The 19,031-nt window shown below is 43.4% G+C and overlaps 1 long non-coding RNA gene across 1 annotated transcript in view; it reads left to right on the forward strand.

The window, feature by feature from the left end:
* 4931440J10Rik (RIKEN cDNA 4931440J10 gene) overlaps positions 1-18,702 on the forward strand; it is a 69,626-nt gene extending 50,924 nt beyond the window's left edge. The window contains exons 3-7 of the long non-coding RNA NR_045503.1: positions 1,403-1,493; positions 8,287-8,352; positions 17,177-17,288; positions 17,383-17,482; positions 18,339-18,702. This is a non-coding gene — a long non-coding RNA (RIKEN cDNA 4931440J10 gene). The remainder of the gene's footprint in view (positions 1-1,402; positions 1,494-8,286; positions 8,353-17,176; positions 17,289-17,382; positions 17,483-18,338) is intronic.
* The last annotated feature ends 329 nt before the right edge of the window (positions 18,703-19,031 follow it).

Genomic DNA, 19,031 nt, shown 5'->3' on the forward strand with positions numbered 1-19,031 from the left:
ATTGTGCTACCACACCCAGGTTGTTTTTGTTTTATGGTGATAAGTAAGAATTGGGCCCTGTCCTAAAGTGGCAAAGACTGTGGGAAAATGTGGTCTTTGCTTCTTCGCATTTGCTGTTCCATCTGCGTTGAGCACTGCCCACCACTTCATCTGATTAGTTCCTAACACTGTTCACACCCACAGAAATCTCAGCTAAGGTACAGTGGGGACCTTCCACAGATCTCCACAAAGGCCATAGTCATTAGGGTAAAAGCAGCTAAGAAGTTTAACCAGAGACCCCAAATGAGACCAGGATTATTTTAATAAGTGATGTTTACACTATTTAATTTGATCACTTTTATTTATTTGTGTAGGGGGGCCGGCATGGGTGTGCAGGTGCCCATGGAGCCGATGGTCTAGGTGGCTGTGAGTCAAAGATATGGGTGATGGGAATCAGACCTCATTCCTTTGCGAAAGCAGTGTGCTGGTTAGTTGTCAATTTGATGTTAGGGTCATCTGGGAAGATGGAATATTAATTGAGAAGATGTTCCATTAGACTGAGCTGAAAGCAAACCTGTCAGGGAATTTCTTAATTAGTGATGGATGTGGGAGGGTCCAGCCCACGATGCACGATGCCACTTCAGGCAGATAGTCCTGGGTGGTATCAGGAAGTAGACTGAGCAAGCCATGAAGAGCAAGCCAAGAAGGAGCACCACTCCATGGACTCTGTATCAGTTCTAGCCTGAGCTCTTGCCTTGGCTTCTCTCAGTGATGGAGTATGGCTAACATACTTTCTCCCCAAGTTTGCTTTTGGTCACTGTGTTTATTGCAGTACTAGGAACCAAGCTAGGGCAAACAGTGAGCTTTTAACGGCTATAGGGGTTTTTCCAAACTGAAGAGATAGATTTCCTTTTCTGTTCTAGGGATTGCAACCCAGAACTTGTAGGTCTTAGTAAACTTACCACTCGACCCCTGAGTTATACTCCCAGTCCCACAAATGAAGTCTTCAAACAAACAAAGGCATCCCTACTTTTCATGGTTTTAGGCATCAAAAGGCTGCTTTGGGAGGTGGGGATGCTTTGGGGTCTTGCCATGGTGTCTGTCCCTTGTACTGACGTAGGGAGCTATCTTAAAAAGCAAAACAAACCCCTAGATGCTTCTTTCATAAAAACCTGAATAAAGCTGTGACACCCCACCCCATAAAATTAGAATCACATGTTTTGAGGAAAAAATTATTCTTTAGGGTAATCTTTCTTCCAAATATATATTATCTGATTAGTATGGTTACAACTTCTACTATGTCAGAGTAAGGGAAATAGTGACGAACCCAGTAGACGGCTCAGCTAAAATCTTTCTGGAAAAATAAAATCAGCATTCAATCAAGTTTAGACAGGACACTTTTTTTTTTTTTTTTTTTGGGTAGGTTGCAATTGCTGCAAGGCTTTTTTTGCCAGGCTTTCCTGTATGACTCGGAACTGTTTACAATCACCTCCTCCCTCTCCAGGAGCTATGGAGTGAGTCATCACCTTTTCTTCAAGAACACCATTAACTGATGCTGTGGCCGGCGAGTCATCTGCTGTGGGAAGCAGAGACACAGTGGGCGGGCCTTATTTCCATCCAGGCAAAGGCAGGGAGCAAAGCCACACCACTGGGACAAAAGGTAAAATGAGTTTTGTGCGCTGAAGAAGTCTTGCTGAAATACAAAAGGTCAATTTGAACTTAGGTGAAAATTCATCATTAATTTTTAACCCAGAAGCAATAAATGTCACCTGTGCTGAGAAAAAGACTACGAACTTCTTCCTGTAATCTTTGTCTCTTTCAGGTGCCTGGGAAGAATATTCCTGTGTGAAACAGTGTTGTCAAATTCCAACTTGAAGAAGTAAAGGGTGCTTTGGTTTAGTTTTAATTTCAGGGAACATCAACATCGAATATAAAAACATCATTTATAATAATGTCCAACACTGGTAATGTACTATGAGGAAAGTCGAACCTTTGTCAAAAGACACACATGAGATGGTAGATCGAGAAGAAACTAGCACTTCCTTGAATTCCTTCTACAGTGCTGTCACTCTGTCCCTTGGCTGGGGCCAGGGGTGCAGCAGTGACCAAAACAACGTTCAACACTATCCTATGGAATGGCAGAACAAGCATGCATACACACACACACACACACACACACACACACACACACCAGCAATAACAACAACAATAATGAAAACAAAATGAAAAAGAAACACAATAAAAATAAACATAAATTGAAAAAGAAAGAGAAAAAGAAAAAGAAAAAGAAAAAGAAAGCTGGTACTCGGGTGAGGCCAGGATGCTCTGACTGGGCAGGGGAAGAGAACTCTAAGCACAGGACAAGTGCAACTTGTCCCCTTGGTTCAACAACAGCTCAGAACCTGACTGTTCTGAAATCTGCTCACATAAAGCACACTGATGGATGACAGATACCATAATTGTTAAGAGCTCGGTGACAGCCTTGGCTTTTACTTCTTATGAGGTATGTGGGCTAAATTTATGTCCACTTGATGCATGCTAGAGTTATCTGAGAAATGCTTCAACTGAAGAAGTACCTCCATCAGACTGGCCTGTGGGCATGTCTGTGGGCAGTTTGTTGATTAATGACTGGTGTCTAGCCCACTGTGGGCAATGCCTATGCTGTAAATAAATAGGTTGGAGAAAGGCAAGGATAGAATCAGACAGACGCTAGGCAACCCAAAGACACTCACATGTTAGAGATTGAATTTTAACATTAAGCACCCCCTCTTAACCCCCCCCACCCTCAGTTTTTCTACCTTCTAGAAACTTTACATAATTTTCTTATTCTCTCTTTACATGAAGTTGTATTATATTTATATTTGAAAACAATTCAACTGCATCTTTTAAAATGTTGGGTGATGGGAGCTGGATCAGCAATAAGAACATTTGCTGTGCAAACATGAGGACCTGGGTTCCAGTTCCCAGTACCTTGTAGAAAGTCAGCTGAGCTATGTGTGTCTGTAACACCAGAGCTTGATGTGGAGAGCGAGGGGGACCATAGAGGACAGGAATGGAGGGGGGTGATCAGGGCTGGAAGCTCTGGGGACAGACACAGGAGGATGGTTTCTTCAACACTGCCCAGACACCAAGAGCAGCGTCTGTTGTTGCCATCCCTAGCATTGTCACAGGGATGTGACCTGTCAAGGGATGAAAACACCCCTAATCCAATGAAGCAATGGTATGTCTAATGTGCTCATCGGCTCTTTGTGAGTTTGATTTCCTTAAACAAGCATCCCTCCCTCCCCTCTGTGGCCCCCAGATTGCTCCATCTGCTTCCACTGCCTGAAGCTTTAGGCATGTGACTCATCCCCACCCCTTTCACGCCGGCTCCGGGCACAGTCCAGGCGCCTGCATTGCTCACTAAAGCTCAGGTGACTGCTCCAAGTTGTTTACAGCGTGGGACACCTTTACTTAGGGAAAAGTTTTTAAGCTATTTTCATGCCAGGACTTTGATTTCATTAGTCTTTCATCTAACTGAAGAAGCTAAACTTTTAGGTACAAAGATCTGATTTGTCATTACACTCCTGGCCTGCTGCTATCTTGGGAACACAAGGGGACAATCTCATTTGCCATCTCCAGCAGGGGACTATGAGGTAGAGGGCATTCACACTTTATGCAGTTACATGGTGTGGATTTTAGGTGGATCTCTTGCTATGACTTGGTTAAGTTGGAGTTCAGATTAGTAACTGGCTCTTCCTGAAAGGTAGAAAGAATTTAAAGTTTGCCTAACCACGTGTCTCAGGTTCCTCCCTTCTAACTTCTGGGGCCTCAGCTTGCCACTGGGCCACTTTACATCACCACATAAATGTAAACGTTGGGAATTCTATATGATACATAGATTCACTCTTGTATAAATATTTATTTTTAAGTGGTCTTTTTAAAAATAATTTTAAATTGTGTGGAAAGAGGTAGGAGCCCCTGGAGCTGAAGTTCCAGGAGGTTGTGTGCCAGCGTACATGGGAGCTCGGCACCAAATGCCGGCCCTTCACAAGAGCAGTGTGCACTCTCACCCACTGAGCCACCTCTCCAGATCACCCACGGAGCCATCTCTTCAGACAACCCCCACCTTTTTTATTCTCTAATAAAATATAGATGTTCTAGGGGAAAGAACCTAATGGCTAGGTGCCTCGAGGAAGAAAGTTTATCCCTCTGTGTACCACTCTCCACCTTTGGAAACTGACACAGTTTTTGTGAACTACCTTAATTTATATGCTTTTAAAAACAAACAATTGTAGACCCATAGGAGGAACAACAATATGAACCAACCAGTAACCCAGAGCTCCCTGGGACTAAACCACCAATCAAAGAAAACACATGGTGGGACTCATGGTTCTAGCTGCATATGTAGCAGAGGATGGCCTTATTGGGCATCAATGGGAGGAGAGGCCCTCGGTCTTGTGAAGGTTATATACCCCAGTGTAGGGGAATGCCAGGGCCAGGAAGCAGGAGTGGGTGGGTTGGTGAGCAGGGGGAGGTGGGAGGGGATAGGGGGTTTTCGGAGGGGAAACTAGGAAAGGGGATACCATTTGAAATGTAAATAAATAAAATATCTAATAATAAAAAAAGGAAACGATTTCAAACAGCAAGAAATTAGCTCCTCACTTATATAGGATCAACCTTGCCATATCATTTATGAAGACTTTTTTTTTATTGTTGTTTTTTGGGTTTTTGGGTTTTTTTGTTTTTTGTTTTTTTTGTTTTTTGGTTTTTTGAGACAGGGTTTCTCTGTGCAGTCCTGACTGTCCTGGAACTCACTCTGTAGACCAGGTTGGCCTAGAACTCAGAAATCTGCCTGCCTCTGCCTCCCAAGTGCTAGGAGTGTGCCACCACTGCTTGGCATGAAGACGTATTTTTAATAGAATTAAAAGCCATAAAGAAGAATGTGGTTTGTTGGAAAATGAGGGTAACTGAAGATCATGGAGAGTGAAATAGGCCAGATTCAGAAAGACTAAAGTCCTGTTTCCTCTCATGCAGACCCTCTCCACACTGGTTCCCTCTTCCTACCACATGCATTCCAGGAATCAAACTCAGATTGTCAGGTTTGATGGCAAGTGCTTTTACCAAATAAGCCCTGCTTTGTGTGGGCTTGTGTTTTGTTTTGTTTTGTTTTTGTCTTTTTTTTTTTTTTTTTTTTTTGGTTGGTTTTTGATGGAGTTTTGCTACATAGTCTGGATGTCATGGAATGATTGATTACATGGTTCACGTGAGCCTCAAATTTGAAGCAATCCTCCTGCCTCCTACCAAGTGCTAAGATTACAGGTGTGAACCATCTCCTCAGCTATGTGAATATATTTACAAAATACGTCTTTAAAGGGGTTTACAATAATGCCACTTTTAAAAAATAATATACCAACTTGCAGTAAATAAAAAATAAAGTAATAAATACTGACAGGCCTTTATTACTAAATAATAACAAAGGATTCTGCCAAAGGGTGACCAAGCTCTGCAAACATTCTCAAGCAGTGAAAATATGAGGATGCTGTGATGGACACAATTTCTTGCAATATCTCAGGAACCAGCACAACTGACACAAGGAGAAGCCGCAAGCTTCTGCCTCTGATCCTTCCCCACAGAAACGGGTTGTATGTGTTAAATCCATGAGCCAAAATTACCCTCTTCTGCTTCTGTCTGGTATTTTGTGCCAGTTCCCAGAAAAATAACGAATACAAGACTACAGATAGAAGTCCTCATTTATGGAATCAGGCACCAAATGTGTTAATATTTTGATCTGGACTTCTCGGATTGTAAATCTGGTTTTATAGTTTATAAACTACCCAGTCCCTGCTACTTTGGTATAGTAGTCAAAGAATAAAACAAAAACAAAACAAGCAAACAAAGAAAATGACAGTGCTTCAAATAATATAAAATATCTTGGGGTAACTCTAACCAAGCAAATGAAAGAATTGTAAGGTAAAAAATTTTAAAACAATGAAAAAGAAATTGGAGATATCAGACAATGGAAAGATCTCCCAAGCTCATGAATCAGGATTGATAGCAATAGTAAAAATGGCCATCCTACCAAAAGCAATCTACAGTTTCAATGCAATTTCCATCAAAACTCCAACACAATTTTTCACAGAAATTGAAAGGAAATTTTTCAGCTTCACATGAAAACATAAGAAGCCCAGGATAGTTAAAACACTCCAGAATGATAAAAGAACTGATGGAAGTATCACTATCCCTGGTCTCAAACTGTCCTGCAAAACAGTAGTAATAAAACAAGCTTGACATCAGCACAAACATAGACACACTGAACAGTAGGAGGGAGTTGAAAACCCAGAAATAAGTTCACACACCTATGGACACCTGATTTTTAATAAAGAAGCCAGAAGAAATACACCATGGGAGGAAAAAAAGAATCTTCAACAAATGGTGCTAGCCAAACTGGATGGGTTAATGTAGAAGAATAAAAAAAAATCCATACTTAACATCCTGCAAAAAACTCAACTTCAGATGGATCAACAACTTCACCATAAAGGCCTAAATACACTGAATCTGAAAGAAGAGGAAATGGGGACTCATTGGCACAGGAAAAGACTTCCTGAACAGGACACCAATAGCTCAGAGACCAACAATTGTTGGTCATTAAGACTAACAATAAATGGGATCTCAGGAAGTGATGGGCTACAGAATGGGAAAAGATCTTTACCAAATACATATTTAATAGAGTTAATATCTAAAATACAGAAAGAACTAAAAATTCTGGACATCAAGAAAATAAGTAACCCAAACACAGGATTCTGCAAAGATGTTTGCGGAACACTTTAAACATGTTCAACATTTTTTTAATTTAATTTTGTCTTATTAGCTTTTCAAGACAGGGCTTCTTTGTGTAACATCTAGCTGTTCTGAAACTCACTTTGTAGAGACCAGGAGGGCATAGAACTCAATGATCTACCTGCATCTGTCTCATAAGTGCAGGGGTTAAAGGCGTGCACCACCACCACCACTTGGCAAAATGCTCAGTCTTTAATCATCAGGGAAATGCAAATCAGAACTACTTTTCATCTTACACCTGTCAGAATGGCTAAGATCAATAAAACAAATGATGGCTCATGCAGATGAGGATGTGGGGTGAGGGAAACACTCTTCCATTGCTGGTGGGATTGCAAACTTGTACAGCCACTGTAGAAATCAGAGTGGTTCTTCAAAAGGCTGGGAATTGATACTACTCTTGGGCATATACCCAAAAGACACTCCATCCTACACACAGATGCTTGTTCAACTATATCCACTGCTGCTCTCTCTAGTCATAATAGCCAGAGATTGAAAACCTAGTGTCCTAGATGCCCATCAACAGATGGATGGATAGTGAAAATGTAGCACATTTACACAAAACAATATTATGTACCTGTTTTAAAAATTATCAAATTTGCTCTCTCCACCAGCCGAGCAAGATGCCCAAAGGAAAGAAGGCCAAGGGAAAGAAGGTGGCCCGGCCCCTGCCACCATCAAGAAATAGTAGGTCAAAAAAAGTGGTCAATCCTTTGTTTGAGAAAAGGCCCAAGAACTTTGGCATTGGGCAGGACATTCAGCCCAAAAGAGATCTAACATGCTTTGTCAAATGGCCCAGCTATATCAGGCTACAGCGGCAAAAAGCCATCCTCTATAAGTGACTCAAAGTACCTCCTGCCTTTAACCAGTTCACCCAGGCCCTGGACAGACAAACAGACAAATTAGCTGCTTAAACTTGCCCACAAGTACAGGCCAGAGACAAAGCAAGAGAAGAAGCAAAGGCTACTGGCCCATGCTGAGAAGAAAGCTGCTGGCAAAGGAGACATCCCAACTAAGAGACCACCTGTCCTACGAGCAGGAGTCAATACAGTCACCACCTTGGTGGAGAACAAGTCGGCTCACCTGGTGATGATTGCCCATGATGTAGACCCCATTGAGTTGGTGGTTTTCCTGCCTGCCCTGTGTCAAAAGATGGGGGTGCCCTACTACATCATCAAGGGAAAAGGCCAGGCTGGGGCGCCCCTTCTACAGGAAGACATGCACCACTGTTGCCTTCACACAGGTTAACTCAGAAGACAATGGTGCTCTGGCTAAGCTGGTGGAAGCTATTAGGACCAATTATAATGGCAGATATGACGAGATCCGTCGCCACTAGGGAGGCAATGTCCTAGTTGCTAAGTCTGTGGCTCGAATCGCCAAGCTGGAAAAAGCAAAGGCTAAAGAACTCGCCACTAAATTGGGTTAAATGTACACTAAGTTTTCTGTACATAAATATAATTACAAAATTTTAAAAATATATCAAATTTGCAGGCAAATGAATGGAGCTAGAAAATACGTCATCCTGAGCAAGGCAACCCAGACCAAAAGACAAGTATGGTATGAATGCTTATATGTAGATATTAGCTGTTAAACCTTCCACTGGCATACTACAATGTATAACTACTGAGGTTAAGTACAGAGTAAGGAGCTAGGGACAAGAGGGGATCTCCCAAGGAAGGGGAACTAGAAGTTATCGTTATAGAGAAATGGGGGCCAGACTTGAATGAGAGGACTAAATGAAAAAGGGTAGGGAAGAGGTGGGTGACGGAGGAAATAAAGGGAGGGGACAGCTAACACTGAGGGACACTTGAGGGATCTATGGAAAACTACTACAATAGAAGCTTCTTAAAATATACAATGGAAGATATCTAAATAGAATCATAAAATAACAGGGTAGACAGAGCCCCAACTGTATATCTTTTTCCAACAAATGAAACCTTCATTGGGAAGAATGGGTATTGTATATCTAATTGAATTGTTGGCCCAAGAGGCCCCATGGAAACCCCCAAACACCTGGAGCTATTGCCAAGCTTATTGGTTGGTCTCCACTGATAGTAAGGCCCTACTGCTGAAGACAACACTTACATATTCCATTGAACATGGCGAAGATGACCTGGTGCCTTCAACCCTACTGATAGAATGTATGGTGCTGGAAGGTGCTCTGTACACTACTAGAGGAAAAAGTTAAACACCAAACCAGCTACAAACCTTTCAATCTACAATGGTGACTTCCTGCAAGGCATGCTGGTACAGTTGTGGCACCAATGTTGTGGGAATGACTAACCACTATCTTAGTGGGTTTAAGGTCCATTCCATGAGATGGGATCCATGCCCAACACTGCCCAGGTGGCTGAGAATGTGGGACTAGCTAGGCATTGGTTCTAGGGAAACATCAAATACCCTGATAAAGGAGTGTAACAATCAAATGATTCATTAAGACATTCTGCTATACTCATTGATCAGTGTCTTGATAAGTACGAAGACCCATAACTGCACAATATACAGAAAATGAGAGACTCGGGGACACTCAGTTTTAAATGGGACCTCTTCACAGAAGTCCTCTCCTTGGGACTCAGGGAATGATGTGGAAGAATGTGGAAAGATTGTGTGAGATGGAGGGACAGATGGTACCAAGGAATCTGTCCTTCAGACACAACAGGACTGATGTACCCGTGAGACTGTGGCATCACACAGATGCCTGTATAGGTCCAAGCCAGGCTTGAGAGGGAGAGACGGGCAAGAGCTCCCATCCCTAAGAAGCTATCTGCAATTCACAGCTGCTCACAAAGGAATAATTGGGTTTCTTCTGTGGAATCTCACTGGGTATACAAATCACACATAAGGGCAGACCCCATGCCCAGCAGTAGATGACTAACACAAAACTAACTCAGTGGTATATTTTTGGAGATTTTTTTGTCCCATATTACTTTGAGCCTTTAAAAAACAAATAATATCTTACTGATCTGAATTCTTTGTCACTCTCTTGACATTTTTCAGGTTTTTACATTCTTTCCACTCCTTCATCTATGAAGTTCTGTTTCTAGGGTTTGTTTGTTTGACAGGGTTTCTCTGTATAGCCCTGGCTGTCCTGGAACTCACTTTGTAGACCAGGCTGGCCTCGAACTCAGAAATCCGCCTGTCTCTGCCTCCTAAGTGCTAGGATTAAAGGTGTGCACCATCACTGCCCGGCTGGGTTTATTTGTTTTAAAATTTAATTCTAATTTTGTGTGTGTGTGTGTGTGTGTGTGTGTGTGTGTGTGTGGTGCATATGGGATTCAGAAGAGAGCATCAGATCTCCTGGAGCTGGAGTTACAGGCAATTGCGAGCTAGCCAATATGGGTTATGGGAACTGAATTCAGGTCCTCCAAATGAGTACTGTGAGCTCTTACCCACTGAGCCATCTCTCTAGCCACTGCTTCTAGAGTTTTGAAGCAATATGTATATATACTATATATTTTCTTTTCACTTTATAACATAGAAAGTACTCTACTACATATATTGTTCTTTATTTTTTCCTAATCATTGGTATAGTATAAGCTCTCCCTACATTAACATAGAGCTCTTCCTTGCTCATTTTTACAGCTACATACCACATATTATCATTTCTTGGACCAGATCCCTTTCACTGAATATCACAATTGAGTCCATATTTATCTCTTAAAAATATAGCAACACTTTTAAAGATTTATTTATTACATTTATATAAGTACACTAGCTATTTTCAGAAGAGGGCATCAGATTCTATTACAGATGGTTGTGAGCCACCATGTGGTTGCTGGGAATTAAACTCATGATCTCTGGAAGAGCAGTCAGTGCTCTTAACCGCTGAGCCATCTCTCCAGCCCCCAGCAACATTTTTAAAAAGATAATTTTGGAGAGTGCTGGGGAGATGGTTCAGTGGGTAGGAGCACTTGTAAAAGCAAAAGGGCTGAGTTCAAATCCTCAGCACACATGTAGAAGCTAGGCATGGCTTCACTTGCCTACAGCCCCAGCACTGGGAGACAAAGGCAGATGGGTCTTGGGAGCTTGAGCCCCAGATTCAGTGAGAGAACCCTATTTAAAAAACAAGAAGACAGTGATAGAGGAAGACACTGAACACCCTCCTCTGTCTTCTACATGAGAGCATATACTGGTCCACATGTGTGCGTATACCACGCATACACAAAAGCCAACTTTTGGAACTGCTTGATTTAAGTTATTAGTAAGTTGACTGGCACCATGATATTTTACCCAAGGCTGGGTATTGGCTAAGTTCCTCTGAGAGCAGCAGATTCTCTAATTCTTGTTCTCCTTATAGACTGTGCAAGGGTATCCTTTTAGGGTCAGATACATTGGGAGGTCTCTCTTTTTGGCATTAGTGAAGCCAGTCCTTTCTCTGGGCTCTGAGGAAGCAGCAGTGAGCCTATCACAGGTCTCTTGCTTCCATGGACTAGAACTGGTCTACCATATCATAAAGCAGACAACCCATTTCTACTTCTGCAAATCCCTATCATTACGACATACATTTACATCTCTTTTTTTTATTAGATGTTTTCTTTATTTACATTGCGAATTTTATCCCCTTTCCTCATTTCCCCTCCAAAAACCTCCTTATCCCATTCTCCTTCCCCTTGCTCATTAACTCACCCACTCCCGCTTCCATGTCCTGGCATTCCCCTACACTGGGGCATCGAGCCTTCACAAGATCAAGGGCCTTTCCTCTCACTGATGTCCCACAAGGCCATCCTCTGCTACATATGTGGCTGGAGCCATGGGTCCCTTCATGTGTACCCCTCGGTTGGTGGTTTGGTCCCTGGGAGCTCTGGGGGGTACTGGTTGGTTCATATTGATGTTCCTTCTATGGGGCTGCAAACCCCTTCAGCTCATTGGGTCTTTTCTCTAGCTCCCCCATTGGGGACTCTGTGCTCAGTCCAAAGGATGGCTGTGTGCATCCACTTCTGTATTTGTCAGTCACTGGCAGAGCCTCTCAGGAGAGAGCTATATCAGGCTTCTGTAAGTAAGCACTTGTTGGCATCTGTAAGTAAGCACTTGTTGGCATCGACAATAGTGTCTGGGTTTGGTGACTGTATATGGGATGGATCCCCAGGTGGGACAGTCATTGGATGGCCTTTCCTTCAGTTTTTGCCCCAAACTTTGTCTCTGTATTTTCCTCCAATGGTTAATTTGTCCCCTCTTCTAAGAAAGACTGAAGCATCCACACTGTGGTCTTCCTTCTTCTTGAGCTTCATGTGGTCTGTGAATTGCATCTTGGGTATCCGGGATATACTTACATCTCTTATGCTATTTATTCAACAAATATTAAGTAGATTCAATTATTAGACTGTGGTAAGTACAGGGCATCCTGATATTAATTAGCTCTGAATGTACTTGCAAGAATGGTAGGAACATAGCCTCATATACAATTACATATACATTAAGCACATGAGATGCACAGATAATACACAGAAATGACTGACTGGCTCCTTCTAGGATGATGTCCTGGTTTGCATTTGAAATGTTAAAGGGTGCTTCACAGGCAAACCAAAGAAAGTATAAATGGCATTCTGAGAGGCATAGAGGCCAGACAGAGCCGGACACAGGCCAGGGACTATATGTTGTTTGGTGGAGAAAGGAACACAATGTACCAGGTGCAGAGGAGGCAGGAAATTGCTAGAATTTCCAACCAATGGTATCTGCTTTCTTTGTGAGATAAGACAGAGATTTTCAGAATGAAGGAGGTGCAGGCTAGGTAGGAAATTTGAGGCTTAGATGAGCTGCTGAGATGCTCATAAGATAAGGCAGGACTAGGGAATATCTGAGAATGGTCCATTTACAGAGAATAGATTATAGCTCTCCTACATAAAAGACCAGAAGGTATGCAAAAATCTAAAGACAGAAATGGTTGCCAGGCATAGTGGCACATGCCTTTCTCTTGTGATTTATTTAGTTTTATTTTATGTACCTTGGTGTTTTGCCTACATATGTGTGTGTGTGTGTGTGTATGTGAGGGTGTTGGATCCCCTAGAACTGGACTTGCAGATAGTTGTGAGCTGCCATATGGGTGCTGGGAATGAAAGCAGGATCCTCTGGCAGAGCAGTCAGTGCTCTAAATCACTGAGCCATCTCCCTGTGGCACACACCTTTAATCCCACCTCTAGGGACACAGAGGCAGATAGATTTCTGTGGGTTTCAGGCCAGCCTGGCCTACAAAGTGAGTTCCAGGACAGCTAAAGCTACATAGTGAGACCCTGTCTTGAAAAAAACAAAGAAAGAGACACTGTTTAGTAGAAAAAAAGTAAGAAGCAGGACTGTGTATGCCAAGCTACATTCTGTAGAAAGACCATGAGAGAAAATTACTATTTCCTTAGATGCACAAGGCTACTCTGGCAAGGCGCCTAGGAAAGTGACTGCTTGGTGCCCATGGTGAAGTTCTGGGGCTAAGGAAGAAGGAGGGGGGTCAGAGACTATACTGTGGAGAGATCTGAATTAGCACAGAACCCTATCTATCACTATTCATTGCAAACGAAATCTCTTGATGTGCTGGGGATGGGGGTGGGTAGTATGTGGGATGTGGTGAAGGGAGTGGAACTGGAGGAGGATCTGTGTGAAGGGCGCTAGGAGAAGGAGGAGGATATTGGGATGTAAAGAGAACAAATAAATAAAATTTAAAAAGAGAGAAACCTAAGAACCTAAGGACGATGGATAGACAGACAGACAGACAGACAGACAGACACACACACACACACACACACACACACACACACAGAGACAACCAAGCCTGCTAGTTGGCCTGTGATAACAAGCCTCTAGTCACTCCCTCTTCCATAGTGGCCTCATTACTTTGGTTACAGAGAAGCAACATCTCGCAAAGAATTCTAATTACTTTATTGCATCTGTTGATGCACAACCTTTCAGTATAAGGTGAGTTAAAATCCTCCCCAAAGGACCTAAGAAACTCAAACACATCAGTTATTATATTACAGATTAATGAATAATTAAAAACCCTGGCTTAGTGTGTGAATTGTTAAATCTATCATCTTATAGTCATGCCTCTTTTCTCCCCAAAACAATATTCTGGGTGTTGTTCAACAACGAGCCTGTGTAGTGTTGTGATTGGCCAGATAATGTCAAGCCAGGGTAATTCAGAGAAGACTAAATCATTGTCTCTATTGTCCTGGACCACAGATGACAGATATAAAGAGAAAACTAGAATCAGCTGGGAGGCTGAGAGACAGCTCAGTCAGTGAAATGTTTGCCTTGCAAGCAGAAGGACCTGAGTTTGATCTGCAGAATTCAAGCTTTTAAAAGCTGGGCATTTCACTGGGGAGACTGAGGCAGGGAGCACCCTGGGTCTCCTCACTGGGAGGGAGGGAGGGAGGGAGGGAGGGAGGGAGGGAGGGAGAGAGAGAGAGAGAGAGAGAAAGAGAGAGAGAGAGAGAGAGAGAGAGAGAGAGAGAGGGAAAGAAAGGGCCAGTATCTGAGGGACACCACTTGAAATCAACTCTGTCTCTATTTGCACACACCTGGACACAACACACACAGAGCAGAACAGAGTGTGACTCATCCTAGAGGCATTTATGGAAGTCTGTGGTAATCCAGAAAGGTAGGGAGTAACTCTCACAAGAGAATGCTTCATGGAGAAGAAAGTCTGTAAACCAAGGTAAACCATGTTTTAAATGAGAGGCTGAAGCTGAGGTGGGTAGGTAAGACATTCCACCCAGGGGTGTAGCTGTGTGGTAGAAAGCTTATCTTGCTTTCATGAAGCCTTGGATTTAACCCACAGCACTAGAACAACAACAACAAAACAAAAACAAAAACAAAAAACAGACACTTCAGCCAGAGAGGACTCTATGTCCAAAGGCAACAAGGCATAAAATGACACATTAGGCAAGCAGAGCCGACACCTTCCACAGGCATTTTTCATGAATTGACAAGAATCGGTCTGGGAATGCAGGTTGGGACAGATTATGACGTATCTAATATGCCTGCCTCACACGTTTGGGCTTTGTCTCGTGTGCTGGACGGTCTTCTCGATAGGAGCAGAGAGCTCAGCCTTTGCCGTTTCAACTTTCCAAGCAGTCTTCCTTCTGTTGGCTCTCCCAGTCTTGTTAGGTTAGTTAGGAAAGTTGCAAACTTGCTGCTAGCCCATTCTTCCTATTGGTTCGCTTGTTTGGAGAGTCTCACACATCCCAGGTTGATCTCAAACTAACTATGTAGCTAAGGATAGCCTTGAATTTCTGATCTGCTCACTACCATCTCTTGAATGCTAACATTATTAAAGAGTACCATCATGCTCCATTGATACAGTGTTGAGAATTAACCCACGGCCTCCTACACTCTAGGCAAGCACTTTTTCAACAGAGATCATGCCAGAATCTGGCCTCCTGTCACATACTATATTTCCTTAGATAAACTGTTTAGCAGCGTTTCCCAGTGGCAAGGACCAGGGTCAGATCTTTATGTATTTATCTTACTTTGCCCTCAAAACCAATTCCAAAAGATTACGTTCTAGTCAAGATTCTTGCTAATGAACAGTAGGTAACTCAATGAAAAGCAAGGACATGACTGCTCCAAGGTATGGTTGAGAAGAAGGTTTGCTATAGATACGAGGGAGAAAACAGCCAGAGGCATCAGCAAGTCTCCAGACTGATCCAGGCCATGGTGTGTAGGGGGCAGAAGAGGGAGAGAAGGTGGAGTAGCAAGGGGCTAAGAGAGGAGCCTGGGACCAAGAGAAGAGCCAGCAGCCAAGGGAACAAAATAGCTGGGGTATATAGGAGAAAAGAGAAGAAGCTGGGCTAAGGGAGGCGGACCTCAGGAACTGGAGCGGTGTAGGGTAGGGAGCTGTGTGTGCCAGCCAGGAGGAGTTTATAGCACACACTTATGAATAAGGATGGAGGGAGCCTAGAAGCTGACCACACTTGATATGCTAGTAGGCACCACAGGCATAAATTAATTGAAGGGCTGTCTGTCCCTTTTGCCGGATGTCTTGGGGCCTAGCAGTAACTTACTTGGAACTGAAATTTGTAGAGAGCTCTCAGGCAACTCAGCATCAGCAGGACAGTAGGTGATAGGACAGTAAGTGACAGGAGAGTAGGCGACTAGGAACAGGTGGGGGCTCAGAGAAGAGGCAGAGCATGAAGCTCAGGCCCTAGTGCAGCGACCGTGTTTTAATTTTTATTTCGATGGGTTTGTTTTTGAGACAGAGTTTACCTATACAGCATCTTGAACCGATGTGACCCAGGCTAATCCCGAGCTCTCTATCCTCTTGCTGCAGTCTTCTGAGTGCTAGGATTATAGGGGTTTTGCCACCCTACACATGAGTAGCACTTTCTCAGTCAGATCCTCCCAGGTCTCTGGGCCCTCACGCCTGTGACAGTGGTCTGGAAGACTCTCAGACCCACTACCCTCAAGTACAGAAATGTGGGGGAGTCTAAGTGGCCCTGCTCAGGCGTGTGCCTGTGGACTAACAGTAGAAGCAGGAGGAAGACTGGCTTGGTTCATTCTGATCCAGAAGGATAATCAGACAGGGAGGTGATGAGCACTCGCAGTATTTTATCCCCTCTGCATCTGTGTGTGGAGGAGATGGTATTCTTAGAGAAGGGTGAATGGTTACCCAAGGAACCCGAGTAGAGAGTGGTAGGGCTGGAGTTGAAGTGCAATGAGTTCAATTGCAAAGCTCGTGCCGTTGTGCAGTAGGCAATGTTGCTGCATCTAAATCATTTGTATGGTATACCACAGCCCCCACGGTAGGCTGGTCCCATCATCCCATTTGTATTACTGTCTCCCACCGGCCCTCTGGCCTTGTGCTCCTTCACTTCATTTTCTACCTTGTTGCTAAGATAACATTGTAAAAGTATGATCTATTTTATGTCAGTGTCTTGTTCAAAAAAGCAGTGACTCAGCCTCTTCAGGAGCCTTCCCCATAATACCATTTCATACTCTCTTCATAATCAGTCAAATCACTCTGTGGCTGGGCCACAAAGACACATTATTTAGAGTTCCATCTTATCTTATTAATGGTGTCTAGCAGCTACGTTCATATGTCGGCAGGTCACAGAGCTGCCTTCTGCCAACTCTGTAACATAAATGAGATGGAAGCATCTAACACGATGCGTGTTTCACTGCCAAGTCCCAGGGCCCTTTAGATTCTAAACTTTAGAATATGTGAATTATCATCAACACTATGATTTTCACAGTGCAGCTCATTTGCTTGTTCATTATGGCTTTGTGTGAAACCCTGAATTGCTTCCTACATTTCTTGGCTGTAGACCCTACATCTAATCAGGAGTAAATATACTAAAAGACTATTAACAGTAATAATTATCTTCTTTTAAACATATTTGATTCCTTACCTCAACTACTGTTACTGAATTTATTTATTTATTTATCCATTTATTTAAAGCTCTGGGGCTCACACGTGTTAGCTGAGCACCTGCCACTGAGCCCTCAGCCTCAGATACTGTTAACTAAGGCACAACAGAGGTAAAGGTGAAGTGTTTTCCTAAGGCTCTAAGGTAGGGAAAAGCGGTGCTGGGGGATGCCCCTCCCTTTTGATTAGGAACAGTAAAAGAAACATGAGTCCCTATTATTTCCTTCCCCCACCTGCAGGTGTCCCAGGCTCCAGTGAAAGTTTTGAGGGAGGGAAAGTGGTCTCTCTACTTCATGAAGTCAGAGCAGATCACACCTACAACGAGGAGAACACAATTTGGTAAAAAGGATTTTCAACAAAATTAATAAAACCCAAAATTTATACAAGGGGATGTTCATATATCTTCTGGTAATTTCATAGTACCAAGAGTGAAAGAGAGAGAGAGAGTGAGAAAGAGAGAAAGAAAGAACAAAAGAAAGAAAAGGAAAGAAAGAAAGAAAGAAAGAAAGAAGGGAGGGAGGGAGGGAGGGAGGAAGGGAGGGAGGGAGGGAGGGAGGGAGGGAGGGAGGGAGGAAGGAAAGGTTAGGTTTCACAGGGCCTTTCCCGAAGGACTTAGCCTTTTACCTGGGGAGAGCATGTAACAGCAGAGACAAGATCAAGTGTACAGTGACTCACAGTGAGAATGTGGAGAGGCTGACGTTTGGTCATTGGTGGAGTACTTGTTTAGATGTGAGAGGCCCTGGTTTTTACGGAATGGGACAGAATTTTACAGCGGGTAGAGAAGGGAGGGGTCAGGTGGCTTTACAAAGGATGAGACAGTAGATCAGAGGTTGAGAGAGTAACGGTTTGCCAGAAGCTGACGAGGAGCATGGCTTCTGAGGAGGCAGGTGGGGAGCTGTACAGGCCATTCAGGAGTGGCTCGAAGTGCCAACTCTGGAGCTGCCTTTTCAGCATCTGTTCCCTTCCCATTCAATCTTCCCAGTCACAGAGCTGAGAACAACAGAGCTCCTTCCCAGCTGCTGGGTGGGCCTCGGTCACCACAATCCATTCTCTTGCCACAGCTGGTTCTCAAAAAGCATGTCCTCCAGGCCTAGGCAAATTAGCCATGGCTTTCTCAAGGGACTGAGACACACTCATTGCTATTAGACATAGAAGAAGCACACAGACCTAAGGTTGCTGTTTTTTATTTTGTTAGGATGAAGAGGAAACAAGAACAAAAGCTGTCACAGAGAGTTAAAGGGAGTGACTGCAAAGTGTGGAGCCGGTGACTTGGCCACACTTTGATGAAGTGGCTGCGGGTCTTCTCTTCATTGTTTACACAAGCCATTAGAGCATCTTCTCACGGAAACCATTTGACTCTGCAGTGTTGCTGCTTTGAGCTGACAGAGGATGGAAAGTGGTCCCTGCAATGAGAACAGGGTCTGCTGCGGAGACACAGAAAGTTCTTAAAGTATTTGGTCACCTTAGGATGTGACATTATCTATTATTGCTTTGAAAAGACTACAGTAGCTGTTCTGTGGGTGGCTTGGAGAGAACAAGGCTGGACCAGTGAGAAACTCAAGTCATGTTTCTTTTTCTTTTAATATTCAGTCTCAAAGTGCCACTTTTATATCCTTTCCCCACCAACCACAAAAGGGAATTATCTTTAAAAATATTTAATTCTGCTAGCTATGGTGATGCAGGCTGTTAATCCTGGCACCCAGGAGGATCTCTGAAAGTTTCAAGCCAGCCAGAGATCCTTTCTCAGAAACAACAATAAAATCTAACTCAGGGCCAGAGAGATGGCTCGGAGGTAAGAGTACTTGTTGCTCTTGCAGAGGACCTAGGTTGGATCCAAGCAAACACGTAATGGTTCCTAATTCCAGTTTGAGCAGATTCAGATGTCTTT

This window comes from Mus musculus, chromosome 14, assembly GCF_000001635.26.
Source record: "Mus musculus strain C57BL/6J chromosome 14, GRCm38.p6 C57BL/6J".
In the NCBI taxonomy this organism is placed as follows: domain Eukaryota; kingdom Metazoa; phylum Chordata; class Mammalia; order Rodentia; family Muridae; genus Mus; species Mus musculus.